This window comes from Coregonus lavaretus (genome assembly GCF_964263955.1).
Source record: "Coregonus lavaretus genome assembly, chromosome: 26".
Classification (NCBI taxonomy): Eukaryota; Metazoa; Chordata; class Actinopteri; order Salmoniformes; family Salmonidae; genus Coregonus; species Coregonus lavaretus.
Genome location: NC_140013.1, coordinates 34,354,662 through 34,362,862, shown reverse-complemented (window position 1 = coordinate 34,362,862; position 8,201 = coordinate 34,354,662). Strand labels below are relative to the sequence as shown.

Below are 8,201 nucleotides of genomic sequence, written 5' to 3'. Positions count from 1 at the left end.
AGCGGTCCTGCTGCTGGGTTGTTGCCCTCCTACGGCCTCCTCCACGTCTCCTGATGTACTGGCCTGTCTCCTGGTAGCGCCTCCATGCTCTGGACACTACGCTGACAGACACAGCAAACCTTCTTGCCACAGCTCGCATTGATGTGCCATCCTGGATGAGCTGCACTACCTGAGCCACTTGTGTGGGTTGTAGACTCCGTTTCATGCTACCACTAGAGTGAAACCAGCATTCAAAAGTGACCAAAACATCAGCCAGGAAGCATAGGAACTGAGAAATGGTCTGTGGTCACCACCTGCAGAACCACTCCTTTATTGGGGGTGTCTTGCTAATTGCCTATAATTTCTACCTGTTGTCAATCTATTTGCACAACAGCATGTGAAATGTATTGTCAATCAGTGTTGCTTCCTAAGTGGACAGTTTGATTTCACAGAAGTGTGATTGACTTGGAGTTACGTTGTGTTGTTTAAGTGTTCCCTTTATTTTTTTGAGCAGTGTACTTCTATCCTCAGCCTATGACAAGACAGAGAGATTTAAACCAGACTTGTAAAAACCTGTCATACACTTCCAGATAGGATGTGGACTGTGGAACACTGACGTACTGTACTATGCTGTGTTGAAATATTGGTGTAGTCTAAATTTATACCAACAAGGAAGTCAGATTGTATTTTTTGGTGTTAGGTTAGTGAGCTGGCTAGGGGAATTCCTAGTATGGTAATGAAAACTTTTATCATATGAAGCATTGATCACAACAACAATATGTACAACAACATTCATAGCTTTATACACAGAACACTAACAAACAAACAAGCAACAATACAATATTTGTATATTTCTATGGCACATTGTCAATAAAATAAATTGAAAAAATGACGTGTAGGCCTACAACTTATTAGTATAGTTTCCAGTTACAGTGGTTGTCATATGGGAAATTGAACAAAAATGTACTTTGTGGCCAATGATGAACACAGAGGTATTTTGGTAAGTTATTCCACAAAGTGAAATGTTTACGTTTGTGCACGAGACGTGTTTAACCTGCACTGTCCCTCAATCGTGTGTGTCTTGTAAAAGGCATTTCCAGTACTAGGTTGAGTGGTTTCCAGTGGTTCCATTTCCAGTGGTTGCTTGAGTTTGGTGTCTTTTACTGGTACCACAGCAGAGCTTGAGTTGTGTCCATACGCCCCTCACACTGACCTACAGTAGAACAGTCCAAATCAAACTCAAAACCAGATGTAGCTTGGCAGCCAAGTCTCTCATTTTCTCTACATATTAGTAGTTTAGCAAACGCTCTTATCCAGAGCGACTTACAGGAGCAATTAGGGTTAAGTGCCTTGCTTAAGGGCACATTGACAGATTTGGTTGAGAGAATGCCAAGAGTGTGCAAAGCTGTCATCAAGGCAAATGGTGGCTACTTTGAAGAATCTAAAATCTAAAATATATTTTGATTTGTTGAACACTTTTGTGGTTACTACATGATTCCATATGTGCTATTTCATAGTTTTGATGTTTTCACTATTATTCTATAATGTATGATTAGGTGTGTCCAAACTTTTGACTGGTACTATATATAATTTATAAGTCCAAAAATGGATGTAGCAACTACAGATTGACCCTTTAAGTCTATCAAACATGTAATCCGTTGCTCCCCAACCCTTCCGTCATCTAGTGGCCACAATAAACGAATGACACACAAGATTTGGTTCAGGACTCCATCACTGCAGGTGGCAGTACATAATCAAAATTAGCTTTATGCTTTTTTCAAACACAAAAGAAGAAGAAAATTGACGACTTCAAAAAGGAGATGGTCTCAATGAGGCTGCCCGTGCTCTCACAGACGGCAGAATGGGACAGATAGAAAGATGAGTCCACTAATTAACTCTATGCTCCAGCCCTGTTTGACACTCCGCTCAGCCCCCTCTGCTGACACAAACTTGTCAACACACATGTTCTGTCGTTTGTCTCCAGCCTACTTCCTCTTTCGCTTCAACTTACTTCCTCTTTCACTTCAGCTCATAATCTGTGTTCATGAATACACCAACGAGAACATGTTATTGGTAATATGATAACCACAATTGTAATTTCATTCATGCAATTCTCCTTCGTAGGTACGTTCATTATTTGAGTTATGCTTTTGGCTTTCTTGTCTCACCAAGTTGTATCATAGTATAACAAACTGAATGCAGTTTTACTTTGTCTACTTTTAAAAAAAGGCTTCAATAGGCTAAACCCAGCAAACACAACCAAATAAAATAAAATAAAATTGTTTGTGGACTATTTCCCACTACACAATGTTGTCTTAACGTTGTCTATTGAAATAGGCTAATCATTCCCTTCTAACGTTGTCTATTGAAATAGGCTAATCATTCTCTTCATCTCCATTGCATCGCAACCCAAGGAACCTTGTATCCGAAAAACATCCAGTAAGTAATGATAGACGATGTCATTGTCTATTACTACAACAGCAGTGCTGAACAAGAGGCCGTGATGCCAAAATGGTTGAACCACCTTGAGAGAATTGAATTCTGAAATGTAATCGATATGTAATGGATACGGCTGTGAGAGTAACAAGTGAACATTACAATCATTCACATGGTAAGACAAAATATGTGTGCCAAGACAGTGCAACAGAGAGCTCAAGGCATGGCTATAGAGAGGTAAAATAATCAATAATATATTTTCTTAGTTGCAGTCATTAGCCTACCTTTGTAAGCTTGTAAGCTGATGCTTTTGAAAAATGTATGCACTCACTAACTGTAAGTCGCTCTGGATAAGAGCGTCTGCTAAATTACTAAAATGTAAATGTAATGCTTTTAACCAGTAGCCTATATTTGAAGAAAATGGTGCTGATTTATTGTGGTCATTTTATGTGTTATACAGATAGATCATATTTACCAAGCTCATGGATGCTGTGGATGGAAGTCAGACGCAACCACAGAGGCATTTGTGAGCCATGCATATGACGGCAAGGAGATTGTCAGCTTCGATGTACTGACCAGAACATAGACAGTAGCTGTTTCCCTTTTTATTTTTGGCAGATTTGGAAGATCTTGTTAGGCTGGTCATTCATTACGAATCTGGATGCATCAGTTGGCTGGAGAAACTGTTACAATTTAGTGTTACAGTTCGAGAATCCAAAGGTAAGGACACACTAGATACTTCATTATTGGGACCAATTAACTGGTACATTTTGTAAACCGCAACGAGGTGTGTGTTGCACTATCACTATGGCTATGTTCTCCTTTCGATGAAACCAAATAATTGACCCAGAGCACTAGCTAGATATGTTATTTGAGATGTGATATTTTGCAGACAGAATTCCTCTAGTCTAGTAAACAAACAGCACATGTCTGTAATGTCGAGATGTCTCATGAGGCCCTTGCAGTGGAAATGCAGACCAAATGTGTTAATCAAAAATGTTCCTCTCTTAAGTACCTGGGGTGAGTCTGTTTGAGAGACTGCCTCATGACAACTCAGCAGTGGAGGTCACGTGTCATGTGACAGGGTTCTACCCGCGGGCGGTGCAGGTGGAGTGGCTGGGGTCAGAGGGGCTTCCCCTGGTGGACGTGGTGAGCAATGGGGAGGTGCTGCCCAATGGAGACGGTTCGTACCAGCTGAGGAAGAGCCTGACTGTCCCACAAGGAGCACAGTACACCCAGAGTTACAACTGCCAGGTGCTCCACAGCAGTGTAGTCAGGAACATCACAGTAACCTGGGGTAAGGCACCGGTACATTTCCCAATATCATTTACAATTGAATTGGCTGGAGATATACTACAGCATGCAGTGGAGGCTGCTGAGGGGAGAACAGCTCATAATAATGTCTGGAATGGAGTGTAATGGAGTCAATGGAATGGTATCAAACACATGAAAACCATTCCGACCATTATTATGAGCCGTCCTTCCCTCAGCACCCTCCACTGACAGCATGTAGTATGTTCATACGTGTGATCTTTTTTTCCAGTTCCAAAGAAGAACCTGGCCATCAAGTTCATAGCGATAGGCATCATTGTATCTGTTACATTCATCTTTGTACTCGCTGTCCTGTTCAAGAGGGGTGTGATTGGGCCTTTCATTGCCTTTGTGGATCATTACAATTTAGCATGGAGGAGAGCAGTAGGTAAGAGTCAATCTTAACTCTTGCAACACTAGGTGTTATGTCTGGTCAGAGTAAAGTAAACAAGAGCTTAATGCCCCCTCAGCCACATATTTACGATTTTTCTCTCATGTTAATTCAGCTCAAAATCAAGAGGAAGAGGATGACCAACGATTAATTGAAAAAGTAATCTTCAGAAGTGGAGAGAGATGAGGTGCATGTAATTTACCGTTATATACTGCACTTGCCAAGTATAATCTAATAGTGTTTATTTCTGGTCTTCCAAGTGCTAGCTCATATTCCGAGCAATGAGGGCTTTGTATAGTTGATCTGTATACATTTTGTAAACATTTCTCAACACCAAATAAATATCTGTATGCATTTGTGCTCTATACAAACCTAGATAATTTACTAATGTTAGACTTGCTGCTTTTGTTGTTGATGTTGTTGTAAAAAAAATCCTGTTAATTGTTATTTTACTGTTACATTAGCTGCAAGATATGACTGTAAGTCGCTTTGGATAAAAGCGTCTGCTAAATGGCATTTTATTATTATTATTATAAGATACACTGGAAATAACCAATAAACATTTGAGCATATCATTGAAGGAGTGGTTAACATCAGGAAGTAGCTCCATCGAGGATAATTTATCGATTTGTTCCAGGGGTGGAGAAGTGAATAGTTTCGTGTGACTGTTAAACAGTAGCTGTGCGTGGCTAAAATCACCCGGGAAGCCAAGCCAGAAAAAAAAAAGTCATAGTACAACCTATGTGTTGTGATAATTGCGTTGTTTGCTCTATAACCTGTCCTATGCCTTGACACTGTGATATATAGGCTACGGCCGAGACAATACGAAGACACAGTGGCAGAATAAATTCAACCACACATTTGTTTCATTACAAAACCGGAGAGCAACATCTGTCCGGTGACGTCCACAAAACATATTGCATGTAACAAACAGTTACATGACCAACAGCATTGTCAAGCAAGTTAATGTTTCCGAAATTTTCGGACTACAAACAACTATTGATTTAGAACCACGAGTTACCGCAAGTCGCAAAGAAAACTGCCTCCACTATTCCAGCCCTATTTCAACATCATCTATTCACCTACAGTATGCTTTGTCTAATACAGTGACAACTAAAATATACCAAAAACGATTTAGTCCGATCAACGTAAACTAAATATGACGTGACTGTCCATGGTACTGATTTCTCTCTGTGTGTGTGTGTGGTTTGTGTGCGTGCGTGCCAGTGCAAGTTTTTTTTTTAAACATGTTGACCAGTGGCGGTCGGTGCCGTTTAAGAAGAGGGTGGATTATTTTATTTTTTTCATGAGCATGGCCTTATTTCTATTACAGCATATTGGATGACTGTCATTCATATTCCATTCACCCAGTTCAATGTAACATCGATAGGTTTAGGCTACTACATGAGGTTGCTACAACCTAGCCTATGAATTAAAGTTTACAACGTAGGTGCACACAGGTCGAGATATTTTTTTTACAGACAGTGATACATGGACAGACAGTAACACATTCAATACCGCCTTGCACACTCTTGCCTGCATCTAGCTTATCTAGGGTGTAATCATTAATCCAACAGTTGCAAACGAGAGTTTCTATTGGACAAATCCAGGTATGTTTATCCTTGTTTCGTTCCGTTTGTGTCTGTTTAATAAACGTTTTACAACAGAATCGGCAGAATAAATACACCCCTGATCACACGTTAACACAGTTCACTTTCATAGCAGCCACGTTGTATTCCTTCTCGCATCTATGCGCTCTCTCACATTTTCCCTTCGCTTGTGGACTTCAATGCACAACACATCAGCTGTATGTGACCAGGCGAAAAAAACGTACCAAGCCAAACCATATCGTAACCGCTACACACAGCCTACATCGTTGTCACCATATTAGCTAAAGTAACATCATAGTCAACATAGCTAATAGAACTAACGCATTAGTAAACCCGTTACAATCATGCAGTAACGTTACAGTGTACGTTACTGCAAGCAGTTCAATAAGCAGTTTAGCAGTTACACCGACGGGCCCTGGTGGCAATAAATTAGTAAAACCAAAAGCTTACCTTGACTTGCAAGAGTTCCAGTGTTGTGTTGTATAGTCATAGCCAGCTAGCTAACATAGCATCCCTCTGTTTGAGCCGGGTGTTGAGTAGGCTAAACTAGCTAGCTAGCTGCATTTACTAGCTAAGTTCTCAACTGGCTTACCTGGTTAAATAAAGGTGAAATAAAAAAAATAAAAAAATACTAGCTAAGTAAGCGAAAGTGACAAAACAATCTCTTTCTCTATCTCTCTCTCGCTTCGCTTTCATTTTGAATAAATACATTTGTTCAAAACTGTTCAACTATTGTATTTCTCTCGCTTTGAGTCAACTACTCACCACATTTTATGCACTACAGTTCTAGTTAGCTGTAGCTTATGCTTTCAGTATTAGATTCAATCTCTGATCCTTTGATTGGGTGGACAACATGTCAGTTCTTGCTGCAAGAGCTCTGATAGGTTGGAGGACGTCCTTCGGAAGTTGTCATAATTACTGTAAGTCTATGTAAGGGGGTGAGAACCATGAGCCTCCTAGGTTTTGTATGGAAGTCAATGTACCCAGAGGAGGATGGAAGCTAGCTGTCCTCCGGCTACACCATGGTGCTACCCTATAGAGTGCTGTTTTTATTTTTTATCTAAAAAATTTAGCAGACACTCTTATCCAGAGCGACTTACAGTTAGTGAATGCATACATGTTTTTTTGTTTGTTTGAACCCACATCCCTGCCGGCCAAACCCTCCCCTACCTTGGACGACTTGTGCGCCACCCATGGATCTCCCGGTCGCGGCTGGCTGCGACAGAGCCTGGACTCGAACCAGGATCTCTAGTGGCACAGCTAGCACTGCGATGAAGTGCCTTAGACCACTGCGCCACTCGGGAGTCATGAAAGGCTACTGTAGCCCTTCATTGCAAAACAGTGTGTTTTAATCAATTATTTGGTGACGTGAACATATTTAGTATAGTTTTATCTAAAAAGGATAACATTTGAAATGTTTTACTATTTTTATTTTTATGAAATTCACTGAGGAGGATGGTCCTCCCCTTCCTCCTCTGAGGAGCATCCACTGTTGACTCACCCTACTTGTAGAGAAACGGCAATGCCATCCTCCTCTTTCATGTTGTATGACTCTGTCATACACACTTTTAGTTTTTGTTGTCCAAGACTACCTGGCTAAAATGCTTGCTCGCTAGCCTAACTTCATTTCATGGGCAACGATGCTCCAGGCCAGGTAGTTAACATTAGCCTAACGTTACTACATCTAGCTACATGTTGAACTTCCATCCTCTCAGGCAAGGGGCACTATGTATGCATTTATGGTTGGATCAGAATCAACATTATAATCATTGGCCAGTACGGAGAATTAAGTAAAAACACAACTGCAAATCCCTATCTCCATCCATGGCTAATTTAGGAAAGATTAAAAAAACATTGGGTGCGCCAGGACCATTCACAGCTAAGCTCACTCAGTTTAGCTCAACACTGATTGGATATTTTTTTTATTTCCTTTTTTATAAAGCCAAATGCTTGCTGGTTTCCCTTGTATTCAATGGTACAGGCAGCAACCATGTCATACTCTTTTTGACCAGACAGCATAGACGGGCTACACATACAGAGACAGAGGTGGCGCTGTTTCGTTCGCTTGGATGCTTTCTCTGGTGAGATACATTCAGCCTCTTGCGAATTGAAGGGCATTTATAAAACACAGAGACACGAAAGATACATTATTTTGTAGATAAGTAGTTTGTTTTTGGTCATTTTTGGGGGGAAGGCTGGCTTCCCTTGGCATCCACGAATACACGCCACTGCTGTTAAATGCACTTTAAATAAATTGTAATTTGATTTCAACACCACCATTAATGGTTTGAACTGGAGGAACTACATTCATGGAAAATTCAAGTCTTTCCAGTGTAGGGTGTCCAGTTACAGTATATTTTCAAGTGAGGAACTGAAGTCTAAAGTGTGCTTCTAGTGGCCCATAAAAACAGGAGCCTTTTGGTTACAGAACATCTTTAAGCTTATTTGACATGGAGAAATTATCTCACATCAAC

The 8,201-nt window shown here is 40.6% G+C and overlaps 1 pseudogene across 1 annotated transcript; it reads left to right on the top strand.

The window, feature by feature from the left end:
• Nucleotides 1–2,539: 2,539 nt before the first annotated feature.
• On the top strand, nucleotides 2,540–4,471 carry LOC311101595 (hereditary hemochromatosis protein homolog; annotated as a pseudogene). Its single transcript, XR_014615768.1, has 5 exons — nucleotides 2,540–2,590; nucleotides 2,876–3,135; nucleotides 3,428–3,712; nucleotides 3,959–4,114; nucleotides 4,233–4,471. The product of XR_014615768.1 is annotated as a hereditary hemochromatosis protein homolog (transcript).
• The last annotated feature ends 3,730 nt before the right edge of the window (nucleotides 4,472–8,201 follow it).